Below are 11668 nucleotides of genomic sequence, written 5' to 3' on the forward strand. Positions count from 1 at the left end.
AGCTAGACCTTTTTTGATGTCATGGCTGTGCTTTAGGTCAGAAATGGTAGTTAGGAAAGGTGTTTTTACAGTGATATCTGCAGAATTATTTTTTTCCATATATAGCTATTTGCACTGCAGTGGTCAAAAGGGGACTGTAGCCTAAATTGTCCTAAAGGCGAGAGTTTGAAAGAAAGTGATAATACTGTTCAAAATCTTGTCTTTGGCATTGAATAGAGAAGCATATTAACACATTAAGACACATTTTGGTGGTATTCCTGACTTTTACCCAGTTAAGCTTGAAATCATGCTCATTGAGATCACCATCCAAAACAAAATTTCTAAAAGTAGAATACATGTCCAAAAATGGATTTTTTCCCCTTGTTGATACATTCTCTTTAATTCAGTGTGCTTGCATAACCATTTCAGGCACATATTTTGTTTCAGTGAAGTCTATTTTGCACTCCAATGAGTGGAAGGTTGCATTAAATAATTTGTAGAAATTCAGAGCTCTAACCCTAACCTGGTGCAAACCCTAAGCTAGGGTTAGGGTTAGGATTCCTGCAAGAGATAGACCTTTTTTGATGTCATGGCTGTGCTTTAGGTCAGAAATGGTAGTTAGGAAAGGTGTTATTACAGTGATATCTGCAGAATTATTTTTATCCATATATAGCTATATGCACTACAGTGGTCAAAAGGGAACTGTAGCCTAAATTGTCCTAAATGCGAGAGTTTGAAAGAAAGTGATAATACTGTTCAAAATCTTGTCTTTGGCATTGAATAGAGAAGCATATTAACACATAAAGCCACATTTTGGGGGTATTCCTGACTCTTACCCAGTTAAGCTTGAAATCATGCTCATTGAGTTCACCATCCTAAACAAAATTTCTAAAAGTAGAATACATGTCCAAAAATGGATTTTTTCCCCTTGTTGATACAGTCTCTTTAGTTCAGTGTGCTTGCATAACCATTTCAGGCACATATTTTGTTTCAGTGAAGTCTATTTTGCACTCCAATGAGTGGAAGGTTGCATTAAATAATTTGTAGAAATTCAGAGCTCTAACCCTAACCTGGTGCAAACCCTAAACTAGGGTTAGGGTTAGGATTCCTGCAAGAGATAGACCTTTTTTGATGTCATGGCTGTGCTTTAGGTCAGAAATGGTAGTTAGGAAACGTGTTTTTACAGTGATATCTGCAGAATTATTTTTTTCCATATATAGTTATTTGCACTGCAGTGGTCAAAAGGGGACTGTAGCCTAAATTGTCCTAAAGGCGAGAGTTTGAAAGAAAGTGATAATACTGTTCAAAATCTTGTCTTTGGCATTGAATAGAGAAGCATATTAACAGATAAAGCCACATTTTGGGGGTATTCCTGACTCTTACCCAGTTAAGCTTGAAATCATGCTCATTGAGTTCACCATCCAAAACAAAATTTCTAAAAGTAGAATACATGTCCAAAAATGGATTTTTTCCCCTTGTTGATACATTCTCTTTAGTTCAGTGTGTTTGCATAACTATTTCAGGCACATATTTTCTTTCAGTGAAGTCTATTTTGCACTCCAATGAGTGGAAGGATGCATTAAGTAATTTGTAGACATTCTGAGCTCTAACCCTAACCTAGTGCAAACCCTAAGCTAGGGTTAGGGTTAGGATTCCTGAAAGAGCTAGACCTTTTTTGATGTCATGGCTGTGCTTTAGGTCAGAAATGGTAGTTAGGAAAGGTGTTTTTACAGTGATATCTGCAGAATTATTTTTTTCCATATATAGCTATTTGCACTGCAGTGGTCAAAAGGGGACTGTAGCCTAAATTGTCCTAAAGGCGAGAGTTTGAAAGAAAGTGATAATACTGTTCAAAATCTTGTCTTTGGCATTGAATAGAGAAGCATATTAACACATTAAGACACATTTTGGTGGTATTCCTGACTTTTACCCAGTTAAGCTTGAAATCATGCTCATTGAGATCACCATCCAAAACAAAATTTCTAAAAGTAGAATACATGTCCAAAAATGGATTTTTTCCCCTTGTTGATACATTCTCTTTAATTCAGTGTGCTTGCATAACCATTTCAGGCACATATTTTGTTTCAGTGAAGTCTATTTTGCACTCCAATGAGTGGAAGGTTGCATTAAATAATTTGTAGAAATTCAGAGCTCTAACCCTAACCTGGTGCAAACCCTAAGCTAGGGTTAGGGTTAGGATTCCTGCAAGAGATAGACCTTTTTTGATGTCATGGCTGTGCTTTAGGTCAGAAATGGTAGTTAGGAAAGGTGTTATTACAGTGATATCTGCAGAATTATTTTTATCCATATATAGCTATATGCACTACAGTGGTCAAAAGGGAACTGTAGCCTAAATTGTCCTAAATGCGAGAGTTTGAAAGAAAGTGATAATACTGTTCAAAATCTTGTCTTTGGCATTGAATAGAGAAGCATATTAACACATAAAGCCACATTTTGGGGGTATTCCTGACTCTTACCCAGTTAAGCTTGAAATCATGCTCATTGAGTTCACCATCCTAAACAAAATTTCTAAAAGTAGAATACATGTCCAAAAATGGATTTTTTCCCCTTGTTGATACAGTCTCTTTAGTTCAGTGTGCTTGCATAACCATTTCAGGCACATATTTTGTTTCAGTGAAGTCTATTTTGCACTCCAATGAGTGGAAGGTTGCATTAAATAATTTGTAGAAATTCAGAGCTCTAACCCTAACCTGGTGCAAACCCTAAACTAGGGTTAGGGTTAGGATTCCTGCAAGAGATAGACCTTTTTTGATGTCATGGCTGTGCTTTAGGTCAGAAATGGTAGTTAGGAAACGTGTTTTTACAGTGATATCTGCAGAATTATTTTTTTCCATATATAGTTATTTGCACTGCAGTGGTCAAAAGGGGACTGTAGCCTAAATTGTCCTAAAGGCGAGAGTTTGAAAGAAAGTGATAATACTGTTCAAAATCTTGTCTTTGGCATTGAATAGAGAAGCATATTAACAGATAAAGCCACATTTTGGGGGTATTCCTGACTCTTACCCAGTTAAGCTTGAAATCATGCTCATTGAGTTCACCATCCAAAACAAAATTTCTAAAAGTAGAATACATGTCCAAAAATGGATTTTTTCCCCTTGTTGATACATTCTCTTTAGTTCAGTGTGTTTGCATAACTATTTCAGGCACATATTTTCTTTCAGTGAAGTCTATTTTGCACTCCAATGAGTGGAAGGATGCATTAAGTAATTTGTAGACATTCTGAGCTCTAACCCTAACCTAGTGCAAACCCTAAGCTAGGGTTAGGGTTAGGATTCCTGAAAGAGCTAGACCTTTTTTGATGTCATGGCTGTGCTTTAGGTCAGAAATGGTAGTTAGGAAAGGTGTTTTTACAGTGATATCTGCAGAATTATTTTTTTCCATATATAGCTATTTGCACTGCAGTGGTCAAAAGGGGACTGTAGCCTAAATTGTCCTAAAGGCGAGAGTTTGAAAGAAAGTGATAATACTGTTCAAAATCTTGTCTTTGGCATTGAATAGAGAAGCATATTAACATATTAAGACACATTTAGGTGGTATTCCTGACTTTTACCCAGTTAAGCTTTAAATCATGCTCATTGAGATCACCATCCAAAACAACATTTCTAAAAGTAGAATACATGTCCAAAAATGGATTTTTCCCCTTGTTGATACATTCTCTTTAGTTCAGTGTGCTTGCATAACCATTTCAGGCACATATTTTGTTTCAGTGAAGTCTATTTTGCACTCCAATGAGTGGAAGGTTGCATTAAATAATTTGTAGAAATTCAGAGCTCTAACCCTAACCTGGTGCAAACCCTAAGCTAGGGTTAGGGTTAGGATTCCTGCAAGAGATAGACCTTTTTTGATGTCATGGCTGTGCTTTAGGTCAGAAATGGTAGTTAGGAAAGGTGTTATTACAGTGATATCTGCCGAATTATTTTTATCCATATATAGCTATATGCACTGCAGTTGTCAAAAGGGGGCTGTAGCCTAAATTGTCCTAAATGCGAGAGTTTGAAAGAAAGTGATAATACTGTTCAAAATCTTGTCTTTGGCATTGAATAGAGAAGCATATTAACACATAAAGCCACATTTTGGGGGTATTCCTGACTCTTACCCAGTTAAGCTTGAAATCATGCTCATTGAGTTCACCATCCTAAACAAAATTTCTAAAAGTAGAATACATGTCCAAAAATGGATTTTTTCCCCTTGTTGATACAGTCTCTTTAGTTCAGTGTGCTTGCATAACCATTTCAGGCACATATTTTGTTTCAGTGAAGTCTATTTTGCACTCCAATGAGTGGAAGGTTGCATTAAATAATTTGTAGAAATTCAGAGCTCTAACCCTAACCTGGTGCAAACCCTAAACTAGGGTTAGGGTTAGGATTCCTGCAAGAGATAGACCTTTTTTGATGTCATGGCTGTGCTTTAGGTCAGAAATGGTAGTTAAGAAAGGTGTTTTTACAGTGATATCTGCAGAATTATTTTTTTCCATATATAGTTATTTGCACTGCAGTGGTCAAAAGGGGACTGTAGCCTAAATTGTCCTAAAGGCGAGAGTTTGAAAGAAAGTGATAATACTGTTCAAAATCTTGTCTTTGGCATTGAATAGAGAAGCATATTAACAGATAAAGCCACATTTTGGGGGTATTCCTGACTCTTACCCAGTTAAGCTTGAAATCATGCTCATTGAGTTCACCATCCAAAACAGAATTTCTAAAAGTAGAATACATGTCCAAAAATGGATTTTTTCCCCTTGTTGATACATTCTCTTTAGTTCAGTGTGCTTGCATAACTATTTCAGGCACATATTTTGTTTCAGTGAAGTCTATTTTGCACTCCAATGAGTGGAAGGATGCATTAAGTAATTTGTAGACATTCTGAGCTCTAACCCTAACCTAGTGCAAACCCTAAGCTAGGGTTAGGGTTAGGATTCCTGAAAGAGCTAGACCTTTTTTGATGTCATGGCTGTGCTTTAGGTCAGAAATGGTAGTTAGGAAAGGTGTTTTTACAGTGATATCTGCAGAATTATTTTTTTCCATATATAGCTATTTGCACTGCAGTGGTCAAAAGGGGACTGTAGCCTAAATTGTCCTAAAGGCGAGAGTTTGAAAGAAAGTGATAATACTGTTCAAAATCTTGTCTTTGGCATTGAATAGAGAAGCATATTAACAGATAAAGCCACATTTTGGGGGTATTCCTGACTCTTACCCAGTTAAGCTTGAAATCATGCTCATTGAGTTCACCATCCAAAACAAAATTTCTAAAAGTAGAATACATGTCCAAAAATGGATTTTTTCCCCTTGTTGATACATTCTCTTTAGTTCAGTGTGTTTGCATAACTATTTCAGGCACATATTTTCTTTCAGTGAAGTCTATTTTGCACTCCAATGAGTGGAAGGATGCATTAAGTAATTTGTAGACATTCTGAGCTCTAACCCTAACCTAGTGCAAACCCTAAGCTAGGGTTAGGGTTAGGATTCCTGAAAGAGCTAGACCTTTTTTGATGTCATGGCTGTGCTTTAGGTCAGAAATGGTAGTTAGGAAAGGTGTTTTTACAGTGATATCTGCAGAATTATTTTTTTCCATATATAGCTATTTGCACTGCAGTGGTCAAAAGGGGACTGTAGCCTAAATTGTCCTAAAGGCGAGAGTTTGAAAGAAAGTGATAATACTGTTCAAAATCTTGTCTTTGGCATTGAATAGAGAAGCATTTTAACATATTAAGACACATTTAGGTGGTATTCCTGACTTTTACCCAGTTAAGCTTGAAATCATGCTCATTGAGATCACCATCCAAAACAACATTTCTAAAAGTAGAATACATGTCCAAAAATGGATTTTTCCCCTTGTTGATACATTCTCTTTAGTTCAGTGTGCTTGCATAACCATTTCAGGCACATATTTTGTTTCAGTGAAGTCTATTTTGCACTCCAATGAGTGGAAGGTTGCATTAAATAATTTGTAGAAATTCAGAGCTCTAACCCTAACCTGGTGCAAACCCTAAGCTAGGGTTAGGGTTAGGATTCCTGCAAGAGATAGACCTTTTTTGATGTCATGGCTGTGCTTTAGGTCAGAAATGGTAGTTAGGAAAGGTGTTATTACAGTGATATCTGCCGAATTATTTTTATCCATATATAGCTATATGCACTGCAGTTGTCAAAAGGGGGCTGTAGCCTAAATTGTCCTAAATGCGAGAGTTTGAAAGAAAGTGATAATACTGTTCAAAATCTTGTCTTTGGCATTGAATAGAGAAGCATATTAACACATAAAGCCACATTTTGGGGGTATTCCTGACTCTTACCCAGTTAAGCTTGAAATCATGCTCATTGAGTTCACCATCCTAAACAAAATTTCTAAAAGTAGAATACATGTCCAAAAATGGATTTTTTCCCCTTGTTGATACAGTCTCTTTAGTTCAGTGTGCTTGCATAACCATTTCAGGCACATATTTTGTTTCAGTGAAGTCTATTTTGCACTCCAATGAGTGGAAGGTTGCATTAAATAATTTGTAGAAATTCAGAGCTCTAACCCTAACCTGGTGCAAACCCTAAACTAGGGTTAGGGTTAGGATTCCTGCAAGAGATAGACCTTTTTTGATGTCATGGCTGTGCTTTAGGTCAGAAATGGTAGTTAGGAAAGGTGTTTTTACAGTGATATCTGCAGAATTATTTTTTTCCATATATAGCTATTTGCACTGCAGTGGTCAAAAGGGGACTGTAGCCTAAATTGTCCTAAAGGCGAGAGTTTGAAAGAAAGTGATAATACTGTTCAAAATCTTGTCTTTGGCATTGAATAGAGAAGCATATTAACACATTAAGACACATTTTGGTGGTATTCCTGACTTTTACCCAGTTAAGCTTGAAATCATGCTCATTGAGATCAACATCCAAAACAAAATTTCTAAAAGTAGAATACATGTCCAAAAATGGATTTTTTCCCCTTGTTGATACATTCTCTTTAGTTCAGTGTGCTTGCATAACCATTTCAGACACATATTTTGTTTCAGTGAAGTCTATTTTGCACTCCAATGAGTGGAAGGTTGCATTAAGTAATTTGTAGAAATTCTGAGCTCTAACCCTAACCTAGTGCAAACCCTAAGCTAGGGTTAGGGTTAGGATTCCTGAAAGAGCTAGACCTTTTTTGATGTCATGGCTGTGCTTTAGGTCAGAAATGGTAGTTAGGAAAGGTGTTTTTACAGTGATATCTGCAGAATTATTTTTTTCCATATATAGCTATTTGCACTGCAGTGGTCAAAAGGGGACTGTAGCCTAAATTGTCCTAAAGGCGAGAGTTTGAAAGAAAGTGATAATACTGTTCAAAATCTTGTCTTTGGCATTGAATAGAGAAGCATATTAACACATAAAGCCACATTTTGGGGGTAGTCCTGACTCTTACCCAGTTAAGCTTGAAATCATACTCCTTGAGATCACCATCCAAAACAACATTTCTAAAAGTAGAATACATGTCCAAAAATGGATTTTTCCCCTTGTTGATACATTCTCTTTAGTTCAGTGTGCTTGCATAACCATTTCAGGCACATATTTTGTTTCAGTGAAGTCTATTTTGTACTCCAATGAGTGGAAGGTTGCATTAAATAATTTGTAGAAATTCAGAGCTCTAACCCTAACCTGGTGCAAACCCTAAGCTAGGGTTAGGGTTAGGATTCCTGCAAGAGATAGACCTTTTTTGATGTCATGGCTGTGCTTTAGGTCAGAAATGGTAGTTAGGAAAGGTGTTATTACAGTGATATCTGCAGAATTATTTTTATCCATATATAGCTATATGCACTGCAGTGGTCAAAAGGGGACTGTAGCCTAAATTGTCCTAAATGCGAGAGTTTGAAAGAAAGTGATAATACTGTTCAAAATCTTGTCTTTGGCATTGAATAGAGAAGCATATTAACACATAAAGCCACATTTTGGGGGTATTCCTGACTCTTACCCAGTTAAGCTTGAAATCATGCTCATTGAGTTCACCATCCTAAACAAAATTTCTAAAAGTAGAATACATGTCCAAAAATGGATTTTTTCCCCTTGTTGATACATTCTCTTTTGTTCAGTGTGCTTGCATAACTATTTCAGGCACATATTTTGTTTCAGTGAAGTCTATTTTGCACTCCAATGAGTGGAGGGTTGCATTAAATAATTTGTAGAAATTCAGAGCTCTAACCCTAACCTGGTGCAAACCCTAAGCTAGGGTTAGGGTTAGGATTCCTGCAAGAGATAGACCTTTTTTGATGTCATGGCTCTGCTTTAGGTCAGAAATGGTAGTTAGGAAAGGTGTTATTACAGTGATATCTGCCGAATTATTTTTATCCATATATAGCTATATGCACTGCAGTGGTCAAAAGGGGGCTGTAGCCTAAATTGTCCTAAATGCGAGAGTTTGAAAGAAAGTGATAATACTGTTCAAAATCTTGTCTTTGGCATTGAATAGAGAAGCATATTAACACATAAAGCCACATTTTGGGGGTATTCCTGACTCTTACCCAGTTAAGCTTGAAATCATGCTCATTGAGTTCACCATCCTAAACAAAATTTCTAAAAGTAGAATACATGTCCAAAAATGGATTTTTTCCCCTTGTTGATACAGTCTCTTTAGTTCAGTCTGCTTGCATAACCATTTCAGGCACATATTTTGTTTCAGTGAAGTCTATTTTGCACTCCAATGAGTGGAAGGTTGCATTAAATAATTTGTAGAAATTCAGAGCTCTAACCCTAACCTGGTGCAAACCCTAAAGTAGGGTTAGGGTTAGGATTCCTGCAAGAGATAGACCTTTTTTGATGTCATGGCTGTGCTTTAGGTCAGAAATGGTAGTTAGGAAAGGTGTTTTTACAGTGGTATCTGCAGAATTATTTTTTTCCATATATAGTTATTTGCACTGCAGTGGTCAAAAGGGGACTGTAGCCTAAATTGTCCTAAAGGCGAGAGTTTGAAAGAAAGTGATAATACTGTTCAAAATCTTGTCTTTGGCATTGAATAGAGAAGCATATTAACAGATAAAGCCACATTTTGGGGGTATTCCTGACTCTTACCCAGTTAAGCTTGAAATCATGCTCATTGAGTTCACCATCCTAAACAAAATTTCTAAAAGTAGAATACATGTCCAAAAATGGATTTTTTCCCCTTGTTGATACATTCTCTTTAGTTCAGTGTGCTTGCATAACCATTTCAGGCACATATTTTGTTTCAGTGAAGTCTATTTTGCACTCCAATGAGTGGAAGGTTGCATTAAATAATTTGTAGAAATTCAGAGCTCTAACCCTAACCTGGTGCAAACCCTAAACTAGGGTTAGGGTTAGGATTCCTGCAAGAGATAGACCTTTTTTGATGTCATGGCTGTGCTTTAGGTCAGAAATGGTAGTTAGGAAAGGTGTTTTTACAGTGGTATCTGCAGAATTAGTTTTTTCCATATATAGTTATTTGCACTGCAGTGGTCAAAAGGGGACTGTAGCCTAAATTGTCCTAAAGGCGAGAGTTTGAAAGAAAGTGATAATACTGTTCAAAATCTTGTCTTTGGCATTGAATAGAGAAGCATATTAACAGATAAAGCCACATTTTAGGGGTATTCCTGACTCTTACCCAGTTAAGCTTGAAATCATGCTCATTGAGTTCACCATCCAAAACAGAATTTCTAAAAGTAGAATACATGTCCAAAAATGGATTTTTTCCCCTTGTTGATACATTCTCTTTAGTTCAGTGTGCTTGCATAACCATTTCAGGCACATATTTTGTTTCAGTGAAGTCTATTTTGCACTCCAATGAGTGGAAGGTTGCATTAAATAATTTGTAGAAATTCAGAGCTCTAACCCTAACCTGGTGCAAACCCTAAACTAGGGTTAGGGTTAGGATTCCTGCAAGAGATAGACCTTTTTTGATGTCATGGCTGTGCTTTAGGTCAGAAATGGTAGTTAGGAAAGGTGTTTTTACAGTGGTATCTGCAGAATTATTTTTTTCCATATATAGTTATTTGCACTGCAGTGGTCAAAAGGGGACTGTAGCCTAAATTGTCCTAAATGCGAGAGTTTGAAAGAAAGTGATAATACTGTTCAAAATCTTGTCTTTGGCATTGAATAGAGAAGCATATTAACACATTAAGACACATTTTGGTGGTATTCCTGACTTTTACCCAGTTAAGCTTGAAATCATGCTCATTGAGATCAACATCCAAAACAAAATTTCTAAAAGTAGAATACATGTCCAAAAATGGATTTTTTCCCCTTGTTGATACATTCTCTTTAGTTCAGTGTGCTTGCATAACCATTTCAGACACATATTTTGTTTCAGTGAAGTCTATTTTGCACTCCAATGAGTGGAAGGTTGCATTAAGTAATTTGTAGAAATTCTGAGCTCTAACCCTAACCTAGTGCAAACCCTAAGCTAGGGTTAGGGTTAGGATTCCTGAAAGAGCTAGACCTTTTTTGATGTCATGGCTGTGCTTTAGGTCAGAAATGGTAGTTAGGAAAGGTGTTTTTACAGTGATATCTGCAGAATTATTTTTTTCCATATATAGCTATTTGCACTGCAGTGGTCAAAAGGGGACTGTAGCCTAAATTGTCCTAAAGGCGAGAGTTTGAAAGAAAGTGATAATACTGTTCAAAATCTTGTCTTTGGCATTGAATAGAGAAGCATATTAACACATAAAGCCACATTTTGGGGGTAGTCCTGACTCTTACCCAGTTAAGCTTGAAATCATACTCCTTGAGATCACCATCCAAAACAACATTTCTAAAAGTAGAATACATGTCCAAAAATGGATTTTTCCCCTTGTTGATACATTCTCTTTAGTTCAGTGTGCTTGCATAACCATTTCAGGCACATATTTTGTTTCAGTGAAGTCTATTTTGTACTCCAATGAGTGGAAGGTTGCATTAAATAATTTGTAGAAATTCAGAGCTCTAACCCTAACCTGGTGCAAACCCTAAGCTAGGGTTAGGGTTAGGATTCCTGCAAGAGATAGACCTTTTTTGATGTCATGGCTGTGCTTTAGGTCAGAAATGGTAGTTAGGAAAGGTGTTATTACAGTGATATCTGCAGAATTATTTTTATCCATATATAGCTATATGCACTGCAGTGGTCAAAAGGGGACTGTAGCCTAAATTGTCCTAAATGCGAGAGTTTGAAAGAAAGTGATAATACTGTTCAAAATCTTGTCTTTGGCATTGAATAGAGAAGCATATTAACACATAAAGCCACATTTTGGGGGTATTCCTGACTCTTACCCAGTTAAGCTTGAAATCATGCTCATTGAGTTCACCATCCTAAACAAAATTTCTAAAAGTAGAATACATGTCCAAAAATGGATTTTTTCCCCTTGTTGATACATTCTCTTTTGTTCAGTGTGCTTGCATAACTATTTCAGGCACATATTTTGTTTCAGTGAAGTCTATTTTGCACTCCAATGAGTGGAGGGTTGCATTAAATAATTTGTAGAAATTCAGAGCTCTAACCCTAACCTGGTGCAAACCCTAAGCTAGGGTTAGGGTTAGGATTCCTGCAAGAGATAGACCTTTTTTGATGTCATGGCTCTGCTTTAGGTCAGAAATGGTAGTTAGGAAAGGTGTTATTACAGTGATATCTGCCGAATTATTTTTATCCATATATAGCTATATGCACTGCAGTGGTCAAAAGGGGGCTGTAGCCTAAATTGTCCTAAATGCGAGAGTTTGAAAGAAAGTGATAATAC

Source organism: Lepisosteus oculatus, chromosome 24 (assembly GCF_040954835.1).
Source record: "Lepisosteus oculatus isolate fLepOcu1 chromosome 24, fLepOcu1.hap2, whole genome shotgun sequence".
NCBI classification, from domain to species: Eukaryota; Metazoa; Chordata; class Actinopteri; order Semionotiformes; family Lepisosteidae; genus Lepisosteus; species Lepisosteus oculatus.